The sequence below is a fragment of the Pimephales promelas genome, chromosome 12 (genome assembly GCF_988280905.1).
Source record: "Pimephales promelas chromosome 12, fPimPro1.hap1.1, whole genome shotgun sequence".
Lineage (NCBI taxonomy): Eukaryota > Metazoa > Chordata > Actinopteri > Cypriniformes > Leuciscidae > Pimephales > Pimephales promelas.
Window position 1 is genome coordinate 3,981,479 of NC_142780.1, and position 7,450 is coordinate 3,988,928.

The 7,450-nt window shown below is 46.5% G+C and overlaps 1 long non-coding RNA gene across 2 annotated transcripts; it reads left to right on the plus strand.

Annotated features, from left to right (window-relative positions):
• The first annotated feature begins 1,149 nt into the window (after positions 1–1,149).
• On the plus strand, positions 1,150–5,447 carry LOC148976917 (uncharacterized). Of its 2 annotated transcripts, none has more exons than XR_016145907.1 (2): positions 1,150–1,193; positions 5,139–5,447. It is a non-coding gene; the product is annotated as an uncharacterized LOC148976917 (long non-coding RNA). The 2 variants fall into 2 exon arrangements; XR_016145906.1 differs by lacking the exon at positions 1,150–1,193 and adding an exon at positions 1,202–1,838.
• The last annotated feature ends 2,003 nt before the right edge of the window (positions 5,448–7,450 follow it).

Here is a 7,450-nt window from a genome sequence, read left to right on the forward strand (position 1 = left end):
TTGTCTCCATGAGGAAAACAGCTTATAAACCGTACTTATATAAATCATATAATGAAGTTTTGTTAATAACTAAGTTCGGGAGGAGCACGTTCAGATAATTAACACGAGTGGACGGCAATCAGCAATCAGCAACCAATGATAAGAGGGTATATATAGACTCAGCAGTCTTACCTCGATCCATTGGCAGTTTGCAGCATTTGGCCATGTCCGAATCTAGCTCTTCCTGTTTTCGATAGAGAATCTTTCGTCCAGAATTAGGAATCTTTTCCGCAACCCGGTATCATCCCATGGGCGTCAGGCCAAACAAACGGGTCATCGCCACCCCGGGCGAAACATCCGCAATCTACTTCCGCGGTATCTTTAAACCGGACCATTCAATAATTCCTGCCATAGAGATATGGACAAGGCAATGCTGCCATCTTAACGCAAAGGAATGGACATTCCTCCAGCGTCGGCCGTCGCAACAGGCAGTAAGTAAGTTAAGCCACGCTGCAGATCCAGTCCCGGCTGATCCACACTCTCAAACATCTGCCGGGTCAACTCTGTGAGTGCTTAGCTGAAAACTTTCGCGTCCCTGATTGAACTTCGCATCGCTTCAATCGTTGAATGTCGAGCATTTACGCTATCCGGATACTAATTGTGATCGATATAAATAGTTTCTGTACAATGATTTGCGTTCCTTAAACGCGATGCTTCTTTATGGCGTAAAACTCACACGTAAACAGTAGGGCTGGGAATCGATTCTAAAAGAATTGATTCCTCGATCCCAAAAAGAATCGATTCCTCGATCCGAGGCGTTAGGAATATAGAGTCGATTCCAAAGCTAGGAATCGATTCCATTAACAGGAATCGACTCCTCTTTTAAGATTTCAGAAGTTCAGACCAATTCTAACCCGCAGCTTCACAATTTGGTTTACTAATCCAGAACGAACAAATCGGCAGGGAACCACCCTTAGAAATGACAAATAAATAAATGAGAAACAACGGAGCTTTTACACTAGGCTTGTTACGGTGAAATGCCATATATGGTTTGTATCCTGTGTTTGCAGCGGTCCGAGCGCATTTGTCCCCGACGCCCCCCGCAGCGTGGGTCCGGTTCCACACCCAATTTAATTCCATCGAACCTTGGTGCGTTCGCGTGCATCATATGTCATTGCAAACGTGCACGGCGCTCGATGGAAAGCAGAACGTGGGTAAATATTGTGTATTTACTTATTTATTTTTAGTAAAATTGCTTCTATTATGCGCAGTTAAGTGAACAATACAGGTTTATTGTACGTGTGTCGCATAAGGTGGTTTTCTGCTGCTTGCAAACGGACCCTTAAGAATACAGTGGATTTACAAATATGTTGCTCTGATTCCACGTACAATGCTCGAATACACTGCAGGCTCACTCTCGCTCGTATCCAGGGTAATTCCTCAACACTATCATCCCTTACTTATTTAACTGAATACATCACAATAAGCTAAAACGCATGCACAGGATACCTTATTTCCTGAACAAGGGCGCACCCGAGTCCGTGCTGGGTAGTCAGTACTACCACCACCTCCTCCAGGTAGTCTCGGGTCCGGTACCCCAGTGCGCACCCGGTTCCCATAATGGCGTTCACATTAGCGATTTTTCATGCGAACCATTCCCCGTTACGGACTTAACTGCCAGGGTGAAAGTTCCCTAAGCCATTTTGAAACGTTAATAAAGATGTGCATAATCCTGCAAAGATTAAATCGCCCCTCTTTTTCGCATCTTTGTTTGCGCTCAAGAAGATGATAATCGGCCAGCCAGGCCCCAATCTACTTCCCGCTTTTGCTCGGCTTCACACCACAGCTCATTTGCACAGGTACGTTTCTCCACTGCCCAGCAGTGACGTCTACTCTGCTCCCACTGAAGCTCTGTTTCTCCGGCTAATTGTCTATACTGCCCCAGCAGTGACGTCTCCTCTGCTCCCACTGGAGCTCTGTTTCTCTGGCTAATTTTCTCCACCGCCCCAGCAGTGACGTCTCCTCTGCTCCCAAAGGAGCTCCGTTTCTCTGACTAATTTTTCTACTCTGCCCCAGCAGTGGTGTCTCATCTGCTCCCACAGGAGCTCTGTTTCTCTGACTAATTTTTCTACTTTGCCCCAACAGTGATGTCTCATCTGCTCCCACAGAAGCTCTGTTTCTCTGACTAATTTTTCTACTTTGCCCCAACAGTGATTTCTCATCTGCTCCCACAGGAGCTCTGTTTCTCTGACTAATTTTCTACTCTGCCCCAGCAGTGATGTCTACTCTGCTCCCACAGGAGCTCCGTTTCTCTGACTAATTTTTCTACTCTGCCCCAGCAGTGATGTCTACTCTGCTCCCACAGGAGCTCTGTTTCTCTGACTAATTTTTCTACTCTGCCCCAGCAGTGATGTCTACTCTGCTCCCACAGGAGCTCCGTTTCTCTGGCTAATCTTTTCTACTCTGCCCCAGCAGTGATGTCTACTCTGCTCCCACAGGAGCCGTGTTTCTTTCGGCTAATTTTTCTACTCTGCCCCAGCAGTGATGTCTCATCTGCTCCCACTGAAGCTCTGTTTCTCCGGCTAATTTTCTATACTGCCCCAGCAGTGACGTCTCCTCTGCTCCCACTGGAGTTCTGTTTCTCTGGCTAATTTTCTCCACCGCCCCAGCAGTGATGTCTCCTCTGCCCCCACAGGAGCTCTGTTTCTCTGGCCAATCTTTTATACTCTGCCCCAGCAGTGATGTCTCATCTGCTCCCACAAGAGCCGTGTTTCTTTCGGCTAATTTTCTACTCTGCCCCAGCAGTGATGTCTCATCTGCTCCCACAGGAGCTCTGTTTCTCTGGCTAATCTTTTCTACTCTGCCCCAGCAGTGATGTCTACTCTGCTCCCACAGGAGCTCCGTTTCTCTGGCCAATCTTTTATAGTCTGCCCCAGCAGTGATGTCTCATCTGCTCCCACAAGAGCCGCGTTTTTTTTTTTTTTCGGCTAATTTTCTACTCTGCCCCAGCAGTGATGTCTCATCTGCTCCCACAGGAGCTCTGTTTCTCTGGCTAATCTTTTCTACTCTGCCCCAGCAGTGATGTCTACTCTGCTCCCACAGGAGCTCTGTTTCTCTGGCTAATCTTTTCTACTCTGCCCCAGCAGTGATGTCTACTCTGCTCACACAGGAGCCGTGTTTCTTTCGGCTAATTTTTCTACTCTACCCCAGCAGTGACGTCTCATCTGCTCCCACTGAAGCTCTGTTTCTCTGGCTAATTTTTCTACTCTGCCCCAGCAGTGATGTCTCATCTGCTCCCACAGGAGCTCTGTTTCTCTGGCTAATTTTTCTACTCGGCCCCAGCAGTGATGTCTCATCTGCTCCTACAGGAGCTCTGTTTCTCTGAATAATTCTCATATGAGCTCTGTTTCTCTGGCTATTTTTTCTACACTGACACAGCAGTGATGTCTACTCTGCTCCCACTGGAGCTCTCTTTCTCTGACTAATTTTTACTCGGCCCCAGCAGTGATGTCTACTCTGCTCCCACTGGAGCTCTCTTACTCTGGCTTATTTTCTACACTGCTATAACAGTGACGTCCCCTCTGCTCCCACTGGAGCCCTGTTTCTCCGGCTAACTTTCTACACTGCCACAGCAGTGTCGTCTCCTCTGCTCCATCTGAAACTCTTTTCTCTGGCTAATTTTCTTCACCGTCACAGCAATGATGTCTACTCTGCTCCCACAGGAGCTCCGTTTCTCTGGCTAATTTACTACACCGCCACAGCAGTGACGTCTCCTCTGCTCCCACAGATGCTCTGTTTCTCTGGATAATTTTCTACACTGCTCAAGCAGTGACCTCTTCTCTGCTCCCGCAGGAGCTCTGTTCCTCTGGCTTATTTTCTACACTGCTATAACAATGATGTTTTCTCTCCAGTACATCACCATTTAGAATTATTATTCCTGCTAAAACCCTTAATTGATTATTTCCTCTGTCCAGCAAGCTTGGTCTCCAAGCTAACGTCGCACGCATCAAAATTTATCCTCCAAGCGGTATCTCCCAGGACCCTTCAATCCTATATTACCGCTTGGAGGTAACATAAAGAAAGGAAACGATAAATATAACGTCTCTTATAACTTGCCTTCCCCCGATTTTTCTCTTTCCAATCAAATCTTTTATCTCCTATTAAAGGTTATTTGAGCGGCAATCCAGTTTTTCCCATAAACTGTCGTACGGCACTACTTCTGTGGAGTTAAACAATTCACAAACCCTGATTAAAGGGATCCAAAGATCCCAGCCCACCCGCCCCCGACTCCGGACACCCCATAACACTGGAAATTCTCATTAAATGTATTCGGCTTTCCGCATAAGCTACCAGCCCTTCAGTTCCACTCACACACTCAATGCCACGTTTAAATTACCCTTTTTCGTTTTTCTTAGACGCTCAAAAAACCGCCATCACTTTATGAGCAGAGTGAGTGCTTTCCCAGAGGAGCCCTTACATTTTTCTCCTTCATCCAGCGAGCAGTTGGTCTCACAGCGGATGCAGTGTGAGAAAAATCTCCTGGGCAAGCACTCAATTTTTCCACTTTTCAGTTTTCCTTCTTCCATCCAGCGAGCATCGGTCTCACAGCGGATGGAGTGAGAGCTTTCCCAGTAGAGCACTTAAAATTTTCTCTTTCATCCAGCGAGCAGTTGGTCTCACAGCGGACGGACATGAGAAAATTTCCTGGGCAAACACTCATTTTCCCCTCTTGTCAGGTTTCCTCTTTCCGTCCAGCGAGCATTAGTCTCACAGCGGACGGAGTGAGAGCTTTCCCAGTAGAGCACTTAAAATTTTCTCTTTCATCCAGCGAGCAGCTGGTCTCACAGCGGATGGAATACGAGAAATCTCCTGGGCAAACACTCATTTTCCCCTCTTGTCAGGTTTCCTCTTTCCGTCCAGCGAGCATTGGTCTCACAGCGGACGGAGCGAGAGCTTTCCCAGTAGAGCACTTAAATTTTCTCTCTTTCATCCGGTGAGCATTCGGTCTCACCGTGGACGAGAGTACGAGAAAATCTCCTGGATAAGCACTCATTTTCCTCTTTTCAGGTTTCCTCTTTCCGTCCAGCGAGCATTGGTCTCACATCGGACGGAGCGAGAAAGTTCCAGGTAGAGCACTCATGTTTTCTCTTTCATTTCAGCGAATATTTGGTCTTACAGTGGATGCAGCGCGAAAACCTCCTGGACAAGTATACAACAACCACACCTTGTTCGCAGTCAACAAGGGCCATCAGTCCAGGCAGTGAGCCAACATCACGGGCCTCCCTGACCAAGCATCCAGGCCCCTTCTCGAGATGCCAGCCCGCCATTTCTTGGCACTCTTTGGGGGGTCTTTAGTCCGGCGGCTGTCCTCTGCTCTTTAGCCTTTTGGGGGGAGTACTCTGGGTTCGGGCAGAATTCCGAGCACGGAGCCCTCCCTCCGGACAGCACGCCAAATACGCATTGAATCTTACTCACTCAAAATTATATGTAAGTGTGAACTCGTGAAATGAAGTTTTGTTAATAACTAAGTTCGGGAGGAGCACGTTCAGATAATTAACACGAGTGGACGGCAATCAGCAATCAGCAACCAATGATAAGAGGGTATATATAGACTCAGCAGTCTTACCTCGATCCATTGGCAGTTTGCAGCATCCCTCCTCCACCCCTTCTCCACACTCCTAGTCCTGCACACTCCTCTTTCTAAAAAATCACTTGCATACGGGGGGGAGTACTCTGGGTTCGGGCAGAATTCCGAGCACGGAGCCCTCCCTCCGGACAGCACGCCAAATACGCATTGAATCTTACTCACTCAAAATTATATGTAAGTGTGAACTCGTGAATTATATTTAGAAAATTATATTATAAAATTATTATATAGAAAATATAAATATGCATTTTCTTTTTCAAAAATAGAATAGAATAGAAGAGTGAGTGCTAGTATTAATGAGTCAACTGTTGACAAAAAAGATGCATCTTTAGCATTTCTTGAAAATAACTGTAGACTCTCACGCTGGGTTAGTCCGGTTATTCCTGCAGAGAACAGTCAAGGTAAAGGTTGGTGAAAGTGATTTTGCACATCTTTTGGGAAGCTTCTGGAGGGGACATAAGTTTGAAGTAGAAAGTTTAGGTATAGATGTTGAGATGCTATAGATTATATGTAATGCGAGTGGCTATTGGTAGCCTGTGCAAACTGATGAAGAAAGGTGTGACGAAAGACAAGACGTTGTGTAGTATGCTCAGATCGGAAGTGCCAAATCTTCCTAATGTTGTATAAGGCACATCTGCAAGACTGGGATGTTCTAGCAATATGGTGTGGTGATAATCAATCCCAACTCTTAGGTTCCTAGCTGTCCTGGAAGGATTTGTGGATGATGAACCTAGCTGAATGGAGGAGTTGTGAAGTGTTTAGTTGGCCAAGACAACAAGCATTTCTGTCTTTGCAAGGTCAGGCAGTCTGAGATTTGAGCAGCTACCATTGGATCATCTGGCTGGAATGAAAAGTAGAGTTAGAATAACAGTGATAGGAAAAGCCATGCTTCTGAATGACAGATCCTAGTGATGACTTGTAGATGAGAAGAGACGGGGTCCAAGCACTGAGCCCTGAGGTACCCCAGTTGAAAGATGTTGCGACTTAGACAACCAGTCTCAAAGACCTGAAGGACCTATCTTAGAGGTGAGACTTGAACCACTGAACTGAGAAGCCTTTTGTCATGAGGGTTGACAGGAGGATCTGGTTTGTAAACTGTGTCAAACGCCACAAAAAATCCAGTCTCAGAGCTTCAATAACCGAGAGCAGCGACTATATGGTGAAGAGGGGCACCGAGCCAGTGTGGAGGCAGCAGAGCAGGGGATCTGGGTGGAACCAGCAGGGAGCAGGCAGGATTGAAGACCATCTCAGTAGAGCTGGAGACCACCATGGCAAAGCAGATGAGACTGAAAACCCCCATGGTGGAGCAGAAGACCACAACCAGTCCCTCCAGAAAAACGCGATTATGCGATCGCTGAATTCAATGCAAAATAAGCCAAAGTCCGCATATTTATGCGGGGGCCGCATTTTTTCAAATACGCCGCACTTTCGCCGCATAAATTGCCGATTTCCTTGAAAAATATGCGGGGTTTGCATAATTTCATAATCCTCGCATTTTCGTTGCAAAAAAAGTCACGTGTATTTTAGTAGAAAGTTAAAAAATGTTCCGTTTGCTTCACACAAGAGCAGCCATTTCCCTCTGTTTCCATGGGAACGTTATAAAGTGACGCAATTACGCAACGCCAGACAGACTCACGGAGGCGACTGACATCTCACAAATCGAACTCGTATAACTGTCTGTCACATGTTCTACCGTCACATCGTTACTTAATAAACAACATAAGATAAAAGAAGTAGCATCAAACAGAAATTACCCGCACACATGGGGTGTTTGAGGCGCACATATAAGTTAACACTGCAGAGAGTTCAACAGGAGCGCGCAGC